The sequence below is a fragment of the Pimephales promelas genome, chromosome 1 (genome assembly GCF_988280905.1).
Source record: "Pimephales promelas chromosome 1, fPimPro1.hap1.1, whole genome shotgun sequence".
Taxonomy (NCBI): domain Eukaryota; kingdom Metazoa; phylum Chordata; class Actinopteri; order Cypriniformes; family Leuciscidae; genus Pimephales; species Pimephales promelas.
Genome location: NC_142769.1, coordinates 49,948,192 through 49,970,501, shown reverse-complemented (window position 1 = coordinate 49,970,501; position 22,310 = coordinate 49,948,192). Strand labels below are relative to the sequence as shown.

The window sequence follows — 22,310 nt, the reverse complement described above, 5'->3', positions numbered from 1 at the left end:
AATGTAACTTTTATAAGGACAAATGCTAGCCTTGCTATATTCTGTGAGGCACGTTTGCAACGTCACGTATTACGTAATTACGTTCAAAAGGTCACAGGCGACGTAGCCGAAAGTACAGAGTCAGTGTTTACTAGTTGAACGCATAGGTTGAACGTGCAAACTAACTCTAACACCGTTTACAAAAAAAGGAATTAAAATGAAAAACAACGATGTCGGACGATTTTGATTCTGTACTTCAGGCTGCGTCGCCCGTGACCTTTTGAACGTAATTACGTATTACGTGACGTTACAAACGCGCCTCAGAGAATAGAGCAAGGCTAGCATTTGTCCTTAGAAAAGTTACATTTTTGGAATAAGTTTTGAAATAACCGATCGTTTTGCATGATAAGACCCTTATTCATCGTCTGGTGTCGTTTAAAGACATTTGAAGCTGCATTTGAAACAGTTTTTAACCGTCTTTTGATACTTGAACCATCCGGTTCCCATTGAAGTCCATTATATGGAGAAAAATCCTGGAAGGTTTTCGTCAAAAACCTAAATTTCTTTTCGACTGAGGAAAGAAAGACATGGACATCTTGGATGACATGGGGGTGAGTAAATTATCAGCAAAAGTTTTTTCAAAAGTGAACTAATCCTTTAATGCATCAGTGTCAATGTAGTAGACACAGGTCTAACGGAAATAAAATCACCATAAATCATCATGAATGCGATTGTTCTTGTTTTTTTTTGGTTTGTTCCAACGGTCAGACATGTATTTATCATTGATTCCAGAAAGAAAAAAAAAATTTTTTATTAAAAAAAACATTCTTCCAAGTTCAGATTTCATCCGTGAACATCATACGCTGCACAAAATTCCGCCACCATCAATGAATTCGATGTAAAGGCAGAGATAGCAGCCTTACCCAGCTACTTCCTATGACAAGACCCCTGTTCCAAGATGGCGGCAGTTTTGACGCATGCTTAGAACCCCAAGGTGAGGTCTAGTGTATATGTCTATGCCTGTGGCCCAGGACTGGTTGCCCACTGAAGCTACTGTAAGCAGGGCTGAGCCTGGTCAGTACCTGGATGGGAGACCTTCTAGGAAAACCAGGTTGCTGCTGGAAGAGATGTTAGTGAGGCCAGCAGGGGGCGCTCACCCTGTGATCTGTGTGGGTCCTAACGCCCCAGTAAAGTGATGGGGGCACTATACTGTCAAAAAAGCACCATCCTTCGATTGAGACGTTAAACCGAGGTCCTGATTCTCTGTTGTCACAAAAAATCCCAGGATGTCTTTCGAAAGAGTAGAGGTGTAACCCCGGCATCCTGGCCAATTTTGCCCAGTGGCCTCTGTCCATCATGGCCTCCTAGATTTTTACCCAGAACTTCATTTAGACCCAGGTTCCTGCGGTGTAAACACACCGAGTACCACCCCAAAGTTCATAGTTCCTGCGGTGGAAACGCGGCTATATAGACTGGATGCCCTATTGGCCGCTGGAAACCAAGAAATCCGGCGGCCATCTTGAACCGGTCGTATTAGTTTCGTTGCGTGGCAGCAGATAAGATGTCAAGAGCATTGTGGAATATTTTCCTGTTCTGATCACCGGACCATTGAAAGGTTACTTTTCCATTAACTTTCACAAGTAAGTCTTAACATTACCGTACCATTGGTTGTATTTTGTGAATAGAAAATTACCAGATAATCGAGAAGGAGCAAGGATCTTTGCTATTACTGTGTACTGAAATCGTTGTGAAATCCTGTTTACTGCATCAGCTGGTGTTCACCAGGCATGGAGAGGTGGGGTAACTGTTAAAGTAATAACTGCAAGAGCTTCTCGGTTATCAGATAAGTATTCAACTGCCCTGTTGTATAGGTTAATTGTGTTTGCGCACATGATATCAGGAAGCAGTGTAATACACGCATGACAGCGTTACCCCTCCAACTATCTTATCACAAGCGATTTGGCTATTGATTTTACAGAAGTCCTGTGGTAAAATTACATCATTAACTTCCATCTACCCTTGTAAAGTTAATCCGAATAGGGCTTTAGTCTCGACATTTTCCCCTCCCACACATCCACATACAATAAGGTATAGGCTTAATGTTGTCCGAATTTAATTTTTGCAAATAACTGATGCAAACACATTCTCAATTTTTTTTTTCCAGGTGGCTGCGTTCTGTGTGTGTGTGTGTGTGTGTGTGTGTGAGAGAGAGAGACTCTGTTTGTGTGTGTGCATGTCACAACAATTTATAAAATAAATTATATTCTTCATATATTACATATTGTGTCTGGTGGTCATATTATCTTACTGTTAAACCTAATGTGGATATTAAACTACGCCGAACCATGTGTCCTGTATCATAGCTACATGAATGACTTTTGCGGCAAAAAAAACCCATGTGAAAATCAGTTCGTTTTTCAGTGAGATATGATTAATTAAATGCGCTCGAATCACTTGCTATACAGATTACACTGAGCGCAGAGCGGATGTCCGGTTTAAGATGGCGGCCCCGCGGCTCATCCGTGCCAGTAGACGAATCCGACGAGCGTTCTGTGTAGGCTGCCATCTTGTGGCGACGCCATTACTGAGCTGTTAAACCGGCATAGACATGTGCACCGGTATGTAAACAAACCTCGGTGATAACGCGAACTCACCCTCGATGACAGCTACAGCCAGGCAGAATGACTTGTTGGGTTGATGATGTTAGACAGCGGCCTCCAGTCACAGATGAAGGTACAAACGATCTTACAGATTATTTATGAAAATAGCTTGGCAAGTTGGCAAGCTAGCTAGGCTAACGTTTGCTAACGAGGAAACTATAAAAAAATCTGTCCATTTGGCAACAATAAATAAATGAATGAAATCAAAAAAACAAATTCATGTTTTTCCTTTGTGTCCATTATTTATCTCATTTTCACATTGCAACAGGCATGGGTAAGGTAACGTTACAGCTAGAAAATATACATAATATTGACCAATAAGTGTTTTTAAACCATGGAAAGAGGTCAATATAACAGCGGGAAAACAATTATGTCACATAACGTTACATTTAGCTCAGGAAAGCCATTTAATGACCATAGCATGTTAATTGAATAGAAAAAATAGCAAGAGAGGAGATTTTGCTGATCACTATATCACATATTTGTTATATTTTTTTACTTATGTCATTAAATAATTGTTATTATACGCGAATGTCCGCGTCTTGTACTCGCCCAGGAAATCTGTGTAAACCGTACGGCACCAGACAGGGGCAGTCGACCCGGGGTATTCACAATGTTTTCTCTTCAAAATTGAAATTTCACTGCCACCATTGAAACAATTTATACCGGAAACTGTTTACCCACTCGACATTATACAAGGGGTAACGTTGTAACGTTAGTGACAGTCGTAAATCGTGGGCTGTTTATTCCAGTGGACGCAAGTTGCAACTAAAACAATAGGAGGCAATGGCGCAACGCTACCCAGCAACAGCTCAGTAATGGCGCCCGCTTACTTCCGGTAGTTTCGCCGGATTCGTCTATAGAGTGCCAAAGTGATGACGTCACTTTCTAGGAAAACTCGGAGCGGCGCATGGGTTTCCCCATAGACTTTTGGAAAATCCATAGACTGTAAAAAATATGGACAAAGCGTCTGTGACGTCACCCATAGACTCTCTGAAGAACGGGCTGTTTATGGGGGGTATGGACGGCGCCATACTGGAAAATCTTGGAAAATACAAAATACAAAAGTTTCAGAGGTGGTATATGATGTGTTGTATCAGATCATGGCCGAGACGTCAAAATCACTCGGCGCAGCCCGTTATCAGCTGTCAATCAAAGTTAACCGCCCTTATTTGTCATACGTTTTATATCTAAATATGATCTAAACTAACTAACCCCCCCCCCCCCCCACACACACAGTTGTCAGGCACGCGGAATATATTGAAGATTACAATAAAAGTCCGTGGGACCAACCTGTAAACATATGAATTTATGTTGTGAAAACGGACATTATAACATGGGGGTCTAAGGACATCTGCTCCCTTTTGGGATCTGCCCCTAGAGGATTTTCGATGTATTGCAGTTTATCGCACTTCCAGGTAGGCTTCATCTTTCAGATTAGAATGTTGCTGCTTGGGAAAATCGCAAAAAATAAGATCTGTGTTTAACAAAGAGTTGTGACCCTTACACGTTTTGTCTATCAAGATAATCTTTAGTTAATCTAAAATGTATACATTTTGAAGCCTATATAAAGTTTAAAATAAAACACAAGCAGACACTGTAAAGTTTTTTTTTTTAAAAACACACAATCAGGTTATAACTTTTGTGTTTTATGTCATAGATCAAAACGTGAAAATGTTTAGAGGCTTTATTCACCACAGACCTTATTTCAGGCGATTTAGCAAACCCTTACGAAAAAGAAGTATATTTCAAGCTCATTTTATGTAGTATGTGTTCAAGTATATTTTTAAGTATACATTATGTAGTAAGTATACTAATGTCACTATTTACTAGTAGTAAACTTGTAAGTGTACTATTTTAATACCGCTTGGGACTAAATTGGCCCACTTTTAGTACATAAAAGTACTGTATAGTACTATAAGTGTAACAGTAAGTGCACAACTAGTTCATAATTATGTATCTCATGTGTACTGCAAGTGAATTTATGGGTATATATGAGTTTACTTTTTTACTGTAATACTTATACAAGTATACTTTGAATACTTAATTATACTTTTAAGTATTTCTGGATCAAAAGATTGATTACAAGAACAGGACAAATATACTTGCTTTTCTCTCAGTATAAGTCAAGTACACTTAAGTGTCATTTGAAGTATATTTCTGAGAAGTACATATAGTATACTTCTGAGAATAACAGGAAAAATAAACTGAAAGTATACTTTCTTATTTTTAGTTTAAAAGAAGTATACTAATGGCACACTTGAATAAACTTATTTTTCGTAAGGGAAAACCCATTCAAAAATCCCATAGACTTTAGAGCGAAGGAACCGGGAATGCTAACTCACTTCCGCGTGACGTAGTAACTTCGTAACTTTATCATTCCTTCGTAAATGTTTAAATCTGTTGGGTCTCCCCCTTTTAACAGAGAAATAGCAAATGCAGATTTCCATAAAAGAGGAATTTCGTTCGTGTCCAGAGAGAGATTAAAAGATATTTTCTAATGTCTTAGAATCAGGCGATTTTCTAATGTCTAAAAGTGTAGCTTTATGCACTTCTGAGACTAAAAAAATGTTTAGTCTGAGACTAAAAATGTTTTAGAATTAAAAGAATTACTAACCGGATTATGACCATGAGTGAGACCTTTAGGGTGATTCTGATGCGAACAGTGAACCAAATGCTCGTTAAAGGGTTAGTTCACCCAAAAATGAAAATTAAGTCACACCTATCTGAGAGCGGCATCTTCATGGAGCTTCACACACCCTGAGAGCAAATATCTCCTGTTCTTCATTAACTAGTTTTCAGTCTCACTGTCCACCTTCATTCTCACCCACCTCTCATACACAAGGCCTATTCTTCTGACACACACACACACTGTCTCACCCAGCCCTCATTGTTGTTAACAGTGCCCTGTGTGTGCTGGGATACTTGATCCCACAAGGACAAAGTCTCTGCACAGAAATAAAGGGAGAGAAAATTAGGAGTAGGGGGAGGATAAGAAACCATAAAAAACATGAGAAGCCATACTTGAAAAAGAAAAAGAAAAAACCTTCAATATAGATAAACGGCTCATGAGTTTTAAAACAGAAAATTGCAATATTAGAATTTCCTATTTTTTTCCCCAATGCGATTTGGGTTTTTCCATAATGTAATTTTTACAAGGAAGTAAATCACCCGCATTCATTTCCTATCACAAAAGATGGAAAATGTGAGAATTACGTCTGAACACGTAAGATATTGAGTCATAGCATTAGAGGTCCCAAAACAAAGGCAGTCCTTTATCATTCCTTATTCGCCTGCAAACACATATCTTTGATTGCAATATGACTCTCTTCACAAAGCAGTTGTTTAATTTGACACACCTTCTTAAGGAATGATTTGACGTTCGAATGTTGGCTATCTGCCCTTTCTCGGCATCTTCAAGGTCGGAACATTTTACATTAGATATCTAGAAGCTTTTATCCAACTTGCAAATTTGGAAAAACAACAGCAATGTTAAAGGAGTAGTTCACTTTTGAAAAAACTTTTGCTGATGATTTACTCACCCCCATGTCATCCAAGATGTCCATGTCTTTCTTTCCTCAGTCGAAAAGAAATTTAGGTTTTTGATGAAAACATTCCAGGATTTTTCTCCATATAATGGACTTCAATGGGAACCGGATGGTTCAGGGTCCAAAAGACGGTTAATAACAGTTTCAGATGCAGCTTCAAATGTCTTTAAACGACACCAGACGATGAATAAGGGTCTTATCATGCGAAACGATCGGTTATTTCAAAACTTATTCCAAAAATGTAACTTTTCTAAGGACAAATGCTAGCCTTGCTATATTCTCTGAGGCGCGTTTGTAACGTCACGTAATACGTAATTACGTTCAAAAGGTCACGGGCGAGTACAGAATCAAAATCGTCCGACATCGTTTTTTTTCCTTTTAATTCCTTTTTTGTAAACGGTGTTTGAGTTAGTTTGCACGTTCAACCTATGCGTTCAACTTGTAAACACTCTGACTCTGTAGTTCTGGCTACGTCGCCCGTGACCTTTTGAACGTAATTACGTATTACGTGACGTCGCAAACGCGCCTCACAGAATAGAGCAAGGCTAGCATTTTTCCTTAGAAAAGTTACATTTTTGGAATAAGCATTGAAATAACCGATCGTTTCGCATGATAAGACCCTTATTCATCGTCTGGTGTCGTTTAAAGACATTTGAAGCTGCATCTGAAACTGTTATTAACACTATCTTTCGGACCTTGAACCATCCGGTTCCCATTGAAGTCCATTATATGGAGAAAATCCTGGAATGTTTTCATCAAAAACCTTAATTTCTTTTCGACTGAAGAAAGAAAGACGTGGACATCTTGGATGACATGGGGTGAGTAAATTATCAGCAAATGTTTTTTCAAAAGTGAACTAATCCTTTAATGAGTAAGAGTGGTACACACACTTCCATAAGTCAATAGATCATGGACTGATCAACTTTATTCGTATTTATTTAGGATTATAGATTCAACAGAAGAGGCGACGAGGCCTTTGACCTTAGGAGGCTCTTAAATGAACAGCAAAACCAACTCAATTAAAAAAGTAACTATAATATTTTCCTCAGGGCATGTAAACACACGTGTTCATTAAGAATAACCAGATTAAACCGGGTTTTTAAAACAACCAGGAATCACTGCTCAAGGTGGTTTGTCATAATGAATTATAGTATCCAAAATGAATCCCCTAATTAACTCGACATTAATGACTTCAGCAGGTGGAATTTTAGGAAATCAGCAGATTTAATTTAGGCTTGTGTTCACATATAAACATTAATCTGAGAATATAAACAGAAGCATAACCGAGACTGATTGACATGCAAAAACAAATTAACCTCATTGGTTCTTGCTGAAGCTCAAACGTGATGCATAACATGAGAATGAACCTCATTGGTTCTTGCCGAAGCTCAAACGTGATGCGTAACACGAGAATAAATCTCATTGGTTCTTGCCGAAGCTCAAACGTGATGCGTAACACGAGAATAAATCTCATTGGTTCTTGCCGAAGCTCAAACGTGATGCGTAACATGAGAATAAATCTCATTGGTTCTTGCCGAAGCTCAAACGTGATGCGTAACACGAGAATAAATCTCATTGGTTCTTGGAGAAGCTCAAACGTGATGCGTAACAGAAGAATAAATCTCATTGGTTCTTGGAGAAGCTCAAACGTGATGCGTAACAGAAGAATAAATCTCATTGGTTCTTGCTGAAGCTCAAACGTGATGCGTAACAGAAGAATAAATCTCATTGGTTCTTGCTGAAGCTCAAACGTGATGCGTAACATGAGAATAAATCTCATTGGTTCTTGCCGAAGCTCAAACGTGATGCGTAACATGAGAATAAATTTCATTGGTTCTTGCTGAAGCTCAAACGTGATGCGTAACAGAAGAATAAATCTCATTGGTTCTTGGAGAAGCTCAAACGTGATGCGTAACAGAAGAATAAATCTCATTGGTTCTTGCTGAAGCTCAAACGTGATGCGTAACAGAAGAATAAATCTCATTGGTTCTTGGAGAAGCTCAAACGTGATGCGTAACACGAGAATGAACCTCATTGGTTCTGGAGAAGCTCAAACGTGATGCGTAACACGAGAATGAACCTCATTGGTTCTGGAGAAGCTCAAACGTGATGCGTAACATGAGAATAAATCTCATTGGTTCTTGCCGAAGCTCAAACGTGATGCGTAACATGAGAATAAATCTCATTGGTTCTTGGAGAAGCTCAAACGTGATGCGTAACAGAAGAATAAATCTCATTGGTTCTTGGAGAAGCTCAAACGTGATGCGTAACAGAAGAATAAATCTCATTGGTTCTTGGAGAAGCTCAAACGTGATGCGTAACAGAAGAATAAATCTCATTGGTTCTTGCTGAAGCTCAAACGTGATGCGTAACAGAAGAATAAATCTCATTGGTTCTTGCTGAAGCTCAAACGTGATGCGTAACATGAGAATAAATCTCATTGGTTCTTGCCGAAGCTCAAACGTGATGCGTAACATGAGAATAAATCTCATTGGTTCTTGCTGAAGCTCAAACGTGATGCGTAACATGAGAATAAATTTCATTGGTTCTTGCTGAAGCTCAAACGTGATGCGTAACAGAAGAATAAATCTCATTGGTTCTTGGAGAAGCTCAAACGTGATGCGTAACAGAAGAATAAATCTCATTGGTTCTTGCTGAAGCTCAAACGTGATGCGTAACAGAAGAATAAATCTCATTGGTTCTTGGAGAAGCTCAAACGTGATGCGTAACACGAGAATGAACCTCATTGGTTCTGGAGAAGCTCAAACGTGATGCGTAACACGAGAATGAACCTCATTGGTTCTGGAGAAGCTCAAACATGTTCAAACAATAATTCATTGTTTAAACTATTTCCCAGAAACGGATGTTTTAATGACAGTGACATTAAGTGTCATCAAACAACATTTGTTTCAGTTGTTCCCATGTTTTACTGGTAACTATAGTGATAAATTCCTTTTAAAATAAAAATATGAGGAACAACAATGTTTTGTTTTCATGACAGCTCAGAGATATAAATCAAAGAAACTATGTTAGTGAGGTATAAATAATTGAAATGACAAAAGGTTGACTATAGACCATTTCACAAGATGTAAACACTGGTCCAGAAGCACTTCCTATTTCAATTTTTTAACGCTACATAAAAGCTGGGATAAAATACAACCAACAGAACATTTAAAACTGAATCAAAAAGTTAAACAAACATCTTTAAGATATTTTCTTTACATGTAAAATAAAGAAAACAGTTACAAACTGAAACAGGTTTCTGGACCAGTGTTGTTTACATCTTGTGAAATGGTCTATAGTTACATTTTCAGATTCAAACAATTACGCATTTATTTAGGTTTTGCTTTATGTTAATGGTCTCTCAAAAAAGATGCCTTTGTTATGATTACGATATGTAAATATCACATACAGGAAATAGAATAACAGTAACCCCTCTTTAGCTTGTTATTAAAATGAATATAAAAATGATAGCATCCATGAAATACTTTCCCAAAGATAATCAATCCCTTGGTGAAGGCACTGTATGAATTTCTTTTCTTCTTAGATTGTGTACATGCTTCAATTTTATTAATTTCCTCCTTGCAACCCCCGTTAGGTCAAGATTATGCTTTTTTATTAGACTAAATATGCGGTTGTTTATTTTATTTTTTACACACATGAACCTGTAAGCATATATGCACACAGATATACGAATAGTTTGTAAATTGATATTGTTCAATAAAAATAATAAAAAAAAACATTTCCGTTCGTGTTCACACGAGCGTGACATTTTTTGAGTGGACTATTCCTTTAACACCGGGAATATTTCGCCGCATGGACTGATAGAAGGTACATTTCCCTCAGAAGTGGCCTAAAATGACCAGAAAAACGGGAAACCGCCTCTATAATGAATTCAATTTGTCATTATAAGGCATAAAAGGGTTTTGTATCGAAATAATGCTAATATATCTTCGTGTTGGGTACAAATCCCATTTATTTTCTCAGTTCATCACCCAGAAAGTTAATTGTGGAGCCTCTCCGCCCCTGAATTCGTGCACCTTCCACGCGCGTGCGTCGTGAATCGCTGGCGCGAGAGAGGCGGCGCGCGGTGCAGTCGCGAGATGACAGACAGCGGCAACTGACGCGACGCACCGCTATAAACTCGGATGCCCTACCAAACACGTCAGCGTCTCTATTGGTGTATTCTGCGCTTGAATAACGGCGAACGAGTGAAATTAAAGCGGTTTCGGAGCCATTGTTTGCCCGTGCGGATCACAAACTGCATCTATCCATCACTAGTCGCGAGAGCGTGAGATGACAAAGGTGGGTGAGAAAGAGAGTACAAGCTTGCTCCCGTGTTGCTTGATCGCAGTCAGTGGTCTGGATTACTGCACACCTGTATTGTTTGTGATGGTTTTACATCTGATCTCATGATGAATGTGGTGCGTTTGCAGCATAAATCAAATGCATCGGCGTTTTCTCATTCACCTTTCTCATTCCTAATGGTGATCAGCGGATTTATTGATATTGATTGCCGGACTGCATGCTATAAATCAGGTTTTAAGTGACAGATTCACTTGTGAGGATCTTGGGGCAAGGAAACAGCAGCCGGGTTCATTCATGATCATCTGACATCAGATAGTTCATTTGAATGACGCTTCTTACACTTTTAACGCGAAATAATGTTCATTTTGCTTGGAAATATTTTAAAGAGATCAAAATGCAGTGTGTTGTGAAAGTGTGTCTTAAATGTTCGGAAAGTTTTAAATGCTTTAAAGTACGTGTTATGATTTTAATTGACAGGGATATGCTAAATACTTGCACTCAATTTAGTTGAAAACGGAAAATGGGAAGTTCTCCTGTCGTCCAATTATAGATGTTGGATGCTTTTAACTGGGAACTGCGTAGTTTCTTTTCCATTTAACTTGTAAACAAACATGTCAAGAGTGAAACTGGTCACTGTGTGATTTGCAATGCAAATTGCATTAATCATGTAGCCTTTAGCACATCAGACTTGTGTGAGATGAGATGATAACATTTGCTTCATATGGTCTTGTTCTGTTTGTCCCGCTGTTCCTGTTTTCCCCTTTCAGAAAATGATTCATCGTTTTAAGCACGTCAGATAACGAGGCTCAATATCATCTGGTGAAACGGAAATGGTGCATTGATAAAATTATATAATCTGTACCCTGAAATTAAGAGGAAACTGTTTGGAAAAATGTCATTTTAGAGTTTTAAAATGTATTGTTGCTCTATAATTGCAAAATCAAGATTTATATAATTTCAGAGCTCATCTAATCGAACCATGAAAAAAGATTGATATTTAACGTATTTGAATCCAGTGTTCAATACGCATTAGTGGAGAGTGATGACCGCTTTCGAGTAAACTAGTTCTGTAGCCGGATTGTAATCCCAGTTAGCAGATCAGTTCAGATCCTTGTGCATGTTAGATGAACACCATTATGAACCTGAAACATCATTTTCATCAGCAGTGAGTCATTTTTGCAGCACAAAATGGAATTAATGACCTTTACGAAGCGTTATTCTCCCACCTGTCATTGGTTAATACACAAGAGTCTTTATTGAAATCCGTTTTGGTTGGTGAATGAAATTGTGGAGCTTTCAATTTTACAAAATGCATGTTTTATTGACCAGTTTGGGCCACCGTATAAACAGCTCTACCCAAATAACATGAGGAATTGTTGGCTGTTGTTTAAAGTCACAATATAAAATGTAATGTTGCGATGTTAATCCGTGCACATCATTCGTTATTATTCATCCAGATACAATTACGACCAACCAACGCTATCTCACGACCAATTCGTACGAATTTGTTTGAGTGATTAAAAGGTGGCTAATGGTGCGTTCTATTATTCATCTGTCTCGGAGATCCAAATCGGACGACAGACGTTGCCTAGCAACACGCCCACTTTCCACTGATTTCTCCTCTCGGACATCGGACAACCGCGAGGACACCGAGCAAGAATTCCGTTTCGGAATTCAAGATGGCTGCGCCCTGTGTGACTCAAGTATGAATTGTTTTCATTGTTTTTGAACTGCTTTGGTATTTTAAATGATGATTATAATCACTGGTATTACTGCGTCCCCTGTAGGTATGGGAATCGGTTGTTTTGAGTGCAATTACTAACGTTGCTAGCGTTGCTAACTGAAGATTAACATGAAATAAAGTGAACATTTTCAAGTTCAAAACATAATAGAACGCTTGAAGTGTGGACGTGACGTCATATCAGAGGTCCAAGTCGGTTCGTTGGCTATAATAGAACGCACCATAATTAGTAAGAATTTGTACTATGTCTAAACCCACGTGATTGGTTTAGGGGCGGCTTCAGGGGTATGTCATTCATACGAATTGGGCAACTCGTTAAATATACGATTTGGCAAAAATCTTACTAATTCGTACGAGTGAGGTCATACGAATTGTTACGAATTAGCCTCCTCGTAAAATTCCTACGAATTGCTGCGAGATCGGGTTGGAACAACATGTTCGCTTCAAGACTAGAGTTTTACAAATGTTTCTCACCCACACTGAAACGTCGGAAGACTCTTACGGTCCAAACGTAAAACGTAACAAACTCATTGGATGATACCGAGAAAGACCAGACGTAAAGATCTCACGTTATTCTTTATCAGCAAAATATACCATCACATCCACAGAAAATAGCTCTGCGTTGTAAAATGAGAAGAAAACACAGAAAAGGCAATTGCAAATTTCGTTTCATGGTGACTTGCTCTCAAAAATGTTTCTAGGGATGAACCGATAGGAAAAATTTAATTCGGCTAATTCGGACCGATTTATAAATCTAAATTCAAATTTTTCTATAATTTTTGAGAGCCTGATTACAAAAACAAAAGTCTCTCTCCATGTATCAAGCAAACACTTAGAATAATTTCAAGTAGCCTAAATGACAGACTTGCTCCATTTGCACTATTTCAATCCACTTAAAACCATAATTACGAACAGTTGCGCATCTGAAACGGAATAAGGATATAATCTATTTATCGATAAAACTAACATAAAAATGAGCATTTATCGGTCGATGCCGATATATCGTGCATCCCTACTTTTTCAATGATAATTTAAGTTTAATGTAACTTTCAGACTGATCTCATGAAGTAGCGTGTGTATGACACGCCAATTCGTATTTCCATTTTTGGCGTGCCATCAAGACGCATAATCGCTTTTCAGCGTGTTTATGAACGCTGTTGACTTAACGTTATTACTGTATATATAAATATATGACTTACCTCAACCTAACCGTCACTGGGATTAATAACATTTATGACTGTTCCCTTACCATCCTAGGAAAGAAAAACATAGCTCCCCAGATGTAGATCTACATTTTGCTTTGTTTTGCTCGGACATTTGACGGCGTTTACAGACACGCGGAATGACGTGGACGTTAATGGCATAGACATACACGCGGATACACGCGGATAGCTCAAAATGCGTAGAGATAACACGCCACTTGACTCGAAATTGGCGTGTATGTTTACGCAGAAGTCATGATGTCATGTTGGTAAATTTAATGGAGGCAATCATGTCGTCAAACTTTTATCAGTAATAATAAAACTAACCTAAAAACAAATACATTAAAGGGTTAGTTCACCCAAAAATGAAAATTCTGTCAGTATTTACTCACCCTCATGTTGTTCCAACCCCGTAAGACCTTCGTTCATCTTTGGAACACAAATTAAGATATTTAAGATATTAAGATCGCTCCTGCATACTAGTCCATAGGGTTCTTGAGGGAATGACTCTTGCTGTCCCCGAAAAGTCATTAAAGACATCGTTAAAATAGTCCAAGTGACTACAGGGGCTCAATCTTAAGTTTATCAAACGACGAGAACACTTTTGTGCGCAAAAAAACAACAAAAATAACGACTTTATTTCAACTATTGGTTTATTTCTCCCTCTGCGCGAGTCAGGTTACTAGTTTAATAGCGTAAGCTTCTGTTATTGTACGTCACACGCATCACACACATGACCAGCGTCGGCCAATAGTGAGCCTACGTGTGACGTAGCTTTACGCAATCACACTACGTTAACTGACTACAGGCCCATGGAGAAGGAAGTGAATAGTTGAAATAAAGTCGTTGTTTTTTGCGCACAAAAAGTATTCTCGTCGTTTGATAAAGTTAAGATTGAGCCCCTGTAGTCACTTGGACTATTTTAACGATGTCTTTAATGACTTTTCGTTGCCAGCAAGAGTCATTCTCTCAAGAAGCCTATGGACTAGTATGCACTATGCAGGAGTGATCTTAATATCTTAAATATCTTAATTTGTGTTGCGAAGATGAATGAAGGTCTTACGGGGTTGGAACAACATGAGGGTGAGTAAATACTGACAGATTTTTCATTTTTGGGTGAACTAACCCTTTAACAGTAAAGTTAGCATATTTTTATGCTACTACTTTAATAATTAAAATGTGTGGCTTTTTCTGGTTGACAAATATAATTACAATCTTGGTTGAATATCCCCTGACCGCAGTATATCTTCAAACGGCTTTGTTGCGATAGCAATGTCCACTCCCTGAGAGTCAATAGGAGAACATCTAGTATAAAACAGAAATATGAGACAGATTGTGAAATTCATAAACAACATGCCAATCACAAGCCTCGTGATTCTCAAGAATTGTGATGGGGACGTCAATTCTTGAGAAGGTAAAGTGAGATGTGGAGGCGGGTTTACGCTGCGTCTGGTTGCTCATCCGATCCTCTGTTTCTACCGTTCTGGGGCCAGTTGCATAAACCATTATGTTAAGACAGTGTCTTAAGAGCTAGTTTGACCAACTAGGAGTTAGTTAGGGGTAATCAGTCTTGCTGTTCGGTATCAAATTAGACCAATGTATGTTTTTATGTAACTAACTTTGAAAAGTTATGAACAGTCTTGAAGAAAAAAAATTGGATGACTAATAACTTGTAAGACTAGTCTTAGCAGTTTGTGCCACTGGTGTGTGTGAATCTGATTGATAACCTGCGTGATTAAATGTTAACTGACGGAGTTTTTGTTGCTGAAAGCGGGAGAGTGTGTGTTTTAGATTAGCTGGCTGTTTGTCTGACTCATTAAACCCGCCATCTTCTCTCGGTCTCAACCTTTTCCGTGACCCGTGCGTTAATTTCCCTCCTCTGAGGCGCTCTTTTCATCCTCCGTTTCTTCCACTTGGCGATTAATGTCCATTTTGCTTTATCAAGGAGCTGCATGTATATTAATATGAATCCTGTGGCCTAACTTGTGTTCTCTCAGTGCAAATAAAGGTTAATTGTGTGTCAAAATCTGACTTCAAAAGGATTTTCTTTAGCAAATAATTTAGCAATTTTATCCAAGGATGCAGATTGTTTATCAAAAGTGACAGTAAAGACATTTATTTATGATGTTACAAAAGTACTGCTCTTTTCATCGTCCTATTCATCAAAGAATCCTGAAACGTTTTATTCATCAGTTTCCTCAATTGGGAAGCAGCACGATCGCTTTCGACACTGAAAATAAATGTTTCTTGAGCATCAGATCATCATATTAGAGTGATTTCTGAAGGATCATGTGACTGAATGCTAAAAATACAGGTTTGATCACAGGAATATATTACACTTTACTATATTTACATAGTAAAACTTATTTTAAATGTCATATTTAACTGGTTTTACTTTATTTTTGAGCCAATAATTGCAGCCGTAAAGGAGTAGTTCACTTTTGATCATGTGATCGTCAACCAGAGTGACTGAGTGAGTGGAGGTGGGGCTCATTTGCATATTCATAGAACAGTGTACACTACATGAAGCAACGGTGTCGAGTTACATTTAATCTTTTTTAAGGCATGAGGATTTTTTTTAAGGAAATTTGGTGATCAAAGATGAGTTTTAGGGAATAAAATGATTGATTTTATTTTTTTTTATCTTAATTTTTGTTGTTGTTATTATTAGTCACTGTTTGCAACGTTAATGCCGTGTCAAACAAGTGATTTGTAACGTTTGACATCCGCTGCAGAAACACAAATAGTGCTTTTCACGGGTCAATCCACTCACAATTGATTCCAATGAGCTTGACATTGGCAAAGCTAACGATCACGCTGTCGTGTGTGTCCCACATCCCTTAGTAAACGCCAGTAGTGAGCTAGTTTACAGAATATATTGAGGACTTTCCCATGAACCCTTTCAACACTTTGGCGAAACTTAGACCAACTGGTTTTTTGATATGCAGATTAAGAAAAACTCGGCAGCCGTTTGAAGGTTTAATATTTCCATCTTATGTCGTTGAGAAACTCGTGTTGTCGTATCAAACGGCTCCACTTTGACCTCGGTGTAACAACAGAGTGAAATTAGTCTCTGTGATATTGCACTTCAAAGCAGTGTTTTTCATCCTGTCGTCTCTTTGTGAATGGAGGGAAATCTGTACAGTCACCGTTTGTTTTCTCAGAGACTTCAGATGATCTCCAGTGAAAACATTGGATGGCTTGAGCTTCTCAGCCCCTGTTTGCTTTCATGCATGTTGTTACTATGTTGGTGTTTAGAAAGCCAGATTTATCATCTAATCAGAAAATAGATTTTTAATAGTCAAAGCTGGATTTATTTCTATAGCGCCTTATACAATACAGATTGTTTCAAAGCAGCTTTACCGAGAGGAATAAACAGGATAATAACAAATGATGCAAACATTTTAAATTTCTCTAAAAAGACAATATCATTTTCTGGCTTGAGTCATTTCAGTACAATAACTGTAAAGTTCATCAATTCAGCTATACGCAACTTTGAGTCGGTATAATGAGTACTAATATAGTAATGAATATATTTTCATTACTGAAACATTATCATCATTGATTATTATGTACAAATTTTAGGGCTGTCAAACGATTAATCGCATCCAAATTTAAACATAATACATGTATGTGAACTGTGTATAATTATTTTGTATATATAAATACACACACACACAAGCATTTAAGAAATATATGAGTACAGTACATAAATATTTTATATATTAATAACACATTTTTCTTAAATGTATACATGTATGTGCTTGTGAATTTATATATACAAAATAATTAAGTTCACACACATGTTATGTAAGCACTAGTGTTGTCACGGTACCAAAATTTCAGTATTCGGTACCAATACCAGTTAAAATTCACGGTTCTCGGTACCAATTTCGGTACCAAAGCTCAGTTTAAATGTACATATATTTAAGTGTTTATCACGGTTACAAGTATGGAAACTGTACATTTGTATTATAAACACTTTAGAAAAAGATTAGATAAAATGACCTAAAATAAACAATAGTATACACTAACACATTTTTAAAGTTGTTTGTAAAGTTTTAATCCATTATTTATTTAATGCACAATGAATTAAGTGAACAAACATGAACAATCAGGTGTTTGTAATAAATAACATTTTCAAACATTAATTAATGTTGTAAAAATATATTGTTCACTCAATGTGTTGATAACTAAGTAATGTTGATGAATGGTATCTTTGTAGCATTACCATAAAACATGTTTTATTTGACTTGACTGTCCTTTTATTTAATCCAAAATCTAATCTTTTTAAACCTGCTGAGTTATAAAGGCAAGAATACGCCTAGAACTGGCACTGACATAAATGACAATACTAATACCAGTAGTACTCTGATGTCGGGTGGATACTACTGTGCTCATGTACTCGTAAAACTACCCCGAAAGCACTTTAGAGGCCGTTCACATGTCGCGCGTGTTTTTTAATTATATTTTTGCGCGTGCCTATTCTTTCCAAAGCGCTTGCTCTCACGCGGCGTCTGTCGTTGCTATGCAACGCCAACGAGTTTTTATTATGAGCGCGCTTGAATCGCGCCTATATTTGAAATTGCGAATTTGCATGTAATCGGCCTCTTATGGCAACGTGACATTAGCCTAATCCAAAATATTTCCATATGTGGCTCTTTCCTCCTTTCGTTTCAACAAGTGGATTCAGAGAGAGAGAGCCATATCAGCGTTATGAAGAGGACGCAACTGTGCACGTTTCAGACATCGCGTCTAGAACAGAACTGTATTAACCTGGTACTCGGTACCTAGAAAAGCTGGTACCGTAACATTTTTTTTTTAGTACCGACTTGGTACCGAAGTACCGAGTTTTTTGACAACACTAGTAAGCACAAACTTTTATTTTGGATGCGATTAATCGCGATTAATCGTTTGACAGCCCTAAAATTTCTACATATTGTCAATGATGATAATGTTTCAGTAATGGAAATATATTCATTACTATTATTAGTACTCATTATACCGACTCAAAGTTGCTTATAGTTGAATTGATGAACATTAATTGCGATTAATCGTTTCACAGCCCTTAAAAATGTGCTTATTTTTGATGGCCCGATTACATGAGCCACTTTTCCAGATCTATTTTTAGTCATCTAACACTGAAATCTCGGGTTGAGGACTTTAAATGACGGGATTTCACTCCAAATATCAGTTTGATGCAGTTTTTTGGGGGTTAATATTGTGGGTCCTCATATTTAGATGTATGAAACGGTGCAGTCTCATGTCACTGTGAATGTCTTCCATGAATCCATGCGTCAAACACTTTTTTTTTTTTTTTGATTTCTTTTATTCCCAGACTTGCGGTGGCTGTCCGGGTCGCTGAAGGATTAATTAAAAGCTCTTCAGACTGTCGGTCTATTACAGATGCTCTTTCCAGCAACAGATCCAATAAGACCATAAACATGCACACACAGACACAGACACACAAGTTTAACCCCTCGTCTCTGGAGTGTAAGTGGATCCCAGTAACGGCTCGCCTCTCTTTCACCAGTGATGCTGCCGTCGGCGTTCTTTTTCTTCATGAATCATGCCGCCTCTTTCCACTCGCATTTTACATTTATTCGTTTAGCTTTTAGCCAAAGCGACTTACAAACGAGAACAATAGAAGCAGTTAAACTAACAGTAAGACAATACAGTTTATTTTAATTTAGGTTAGAATTAATTTAGTTAAGAACTAAACTGTTAAATTAAACTATGCAAACTTAAGTTGAATGAATGCGCAAATTGAATGAATGTTTTTCATTCAGACATAAAATATTTACGCACTGAGATTTAATTTTACGACACATTGCAGATAGATACAATATCTATTTTAAATAATTTATTATTATAAGTGTTTTATTTTGAATTTTTAGTTGGATATTAAAGGGGAAAAACTATTTTATGGCCCAAGCGCCGATAAATGGTAATTGTTTAATATAATAATTATAACTAATTCTAAAAAATGAAGACTGTTGTCTATATTAAAATATATTACTGCTGTAATTTACAATTTTATTATAAAATAAAAGAATTAATTATGTTTAAAAAATTTTTGTGAAGTGAATATACTAATATTTTTGTTTCAAGTTCTCCACTTTCAAGTGTTCCCGCACTCATTCTGCAGTGAACTTCTGTTGGAAATTATGCTGAACCTAGCACATGTTGCGTTTCCAAGTTTTGTTTGCATTTACTGTGACTCGAGCCACGCTGAAAACACCAGATCATTATTCAATTATTCAATTAAACCACAGCCTTTGACTTGATAACACTAACATAAAAAAAAAATTAGCATTTATCGGTCGATATCGGGATGGAGGATGATATATCGTGCATCCCTACTTTTTTTTCAATAATAATTTAAGTTTAATGTAAATTTTATAAAGTTAAATTTCAATTATGAAGTTCAATCAAACTTTTTAACCTAGCACAAATGCTCACGTGAACACTAATCTGAAACGCAGCACATCACACTATATTATTCACTCGTTTTCTCGATGCATCAATTATAAATCCTGGCGATGCATATGCATCGATCCTGAAACATGTATTTTGAATCGTGAATCGTTTATTTACGCGAATAATCCATTTAAAAGGCTAAGAATCGAATTAATCACGATTTTATAGCGATTCAGTGGTTTAAAATATATAAACACAACCTTAAAGTGTTCCTGGTACAAGCTGCCTCACGCATTGGCCGTCATACGACATCCGCATTTGATTGGTTTCAGGCGCTCACACACCCCTGATTTCTCACGCTGAAGCCCGGTCGGTCAAATGCCTGAAAGATGAGTTTATCTTTCTACCTGTTGAGCTACTTGAGTCGTGATCAGCTTGTATTACCGCAAATTAGTTAAAATCTCGCGGAATCTAGAGCGAGCGTGCATACGAGACAGAGGTTGTGCTCCAAACCGCGTATCGCGCGTTCACACACGGCTGCACGCACTCGGCAGAGAGGGAAAGCGAGCGAGAGACCACCTTGCGTGTACGGATAGTCCATGTAATAAATGAATGAAAGCGTTTTATTTCATAGTGCCCACGCAATTATGGCATGGCAGCTTTATCAATGGCTTGAGCGGTTTGCCTCAAAACTATTGCTTTCTCGACAGAGAGCTCAGCTGGAGAGCTCAAACATGGACTGCTCAAAAATCTGTAGTTAAAGGGTTAGTTCACCCAAAAATTAAAATTCTGTCAGTATTTACTCACCCTCATGTTGTTCCAACCCCGTAAGACCTTCTTTCATCTTCGGAACACAAATTAAGATATTTAGGATATTAAAATCGCTCCTGCATACTAGTCCATAGGCTTCTTGAGGGAATGACTCTTGCCGTCCTCGAAAAGTAATTGAAGACATCGTTAAAATAGTCCAAGTGACTACAGGGGCTCAATCTTAAGTTTATCAAACGACGAGAACACTTTTGTGCGCAAAAAAACAACAAAAATAACGACTTTATTTCAACTATTCACTTCCTTCTCCATAAGCCTATAGTCCGTTAACGTAGTGTGATTGCGTAGAGCTACGTCACACGTAGGCTCACTATTGGCCGACGCTGGTCATGTGTGTGATGCGTGTGACGTACAATAACAGAAGCTTACGCTATTAAACTAGTTAGCTGACTCGCGCAGAGGGAGAAATAAACGAATAGTTGAAATAAAGTCGTTATTTTTGTTGTTTTTTTGCGCACAAAAGTGTTCTCGTCGTTTGATAAACTTAAGATTGAGCCCCTGTAGTCACTTGGACTATTTTAACGATGTCTTTAATGACTTTTCGGGGACGGCAAGAGCCAGTCCCTCAAGAAGCCTATGGACTGTATGCAGGAGCGATCTTAATATCTTAAATATCTTAATTTGTGTTGCGAAGATGAACGAAGGTCTTACGGGGTTGGAACAACATAAGGGTGAGTAAATACTGACAGAATTTTCATTTTTGGGTGAACTAACCCTTTAACGTTATGAAACCATGAGAGCTATGGGACCGAGCGCAAGCAAAATCCAGTGAAAAGATGATAACGAGTGCACTGAGAGGACGCAAAATGAAACTAATGAAAACGTCTCCATTAATTTGTGCATGTAGTCATTTAATGCAATACTTTAAAAGCCTTTTTCAAAATATTCGCTACTTGCAAATGCTAATTTGTAGGCCATTCATTTGTTTTATAATAATATATTCATTAAAATTAAAAATAAACATGAACTAACATTAACAATGGACAAAATCCCCACTATCTGATCCCCGAAGGCCGCTGTGTAGGCTAATTCAAACCCAGACAAAGATGGGTGAAGCATTGAAATAATACTATCATGCATATAAAAAATTAAGAATCGAATTAATCGCATCGCATTTGGATGTGAATCGAATCGAATCGTTCTGAATTTGCACAAATCGTTCATGAATCGAATCGAAAACCTATGAATCGTGAATCGAATCGATTCGCTGTCTACCCAAAGATTCACAGCCCTACACTATATAGTTATTTACTTTAATCTTGATAATCGCACTAAGCTACAGTATCTCCATTTATTTTAATTCTATAGTAAATTCTATGTAATTATTAGGACTTCTTAAACTCACAAACTGATGTTTTCGTAAGTATCAACACTTCTACTACTTTAATAACCCAAACCAGGCATTTATATGAATATATATATATATATATATATATATATATATATATATATATATATTATATTATATTTTATATATATTTTTAAAAAAATATATATTTTATATATATATATATATATATATATATGGAAACACTTCCACCGCTATAAGTTTTAACCTGCAACCGGATTAACATCTAAAGTAAACTCTAGTTTTTAATCGCCACAGCAACAATATATAATATAA

General features: G+C 37.4%; 1 protein-coding gene across 3 annotated transcripts in view; it reads left to right on the top strand.

Annotated features, from left to right (window-relative positions):
• The first annotated feature begins 290 nt into the window (after window positions 1-290).
• Window positions 291-22,310, top strand: part of gal3st3 (galactose-3-O-sulfotransferase 3) — a 48,537-nt gene continuing 26,517 nt past the window's right edge. The window contains exon 1 of one of the 3 annotated variants that reach the window (XM_089131259.1): window positions 291-590. The gene's annotated coding sequence lies outside the window, so the exon portion shown is untranslated. Of the gene's footprint in view, window positions 591-10,154; window positions 10,493-10,550; window positions 10,612-22,310 lie in introns of those variants that run through there. The other 2 variants (XM_039659845.2, XM_039659846.2) reach the window with 2 other exon arrangements.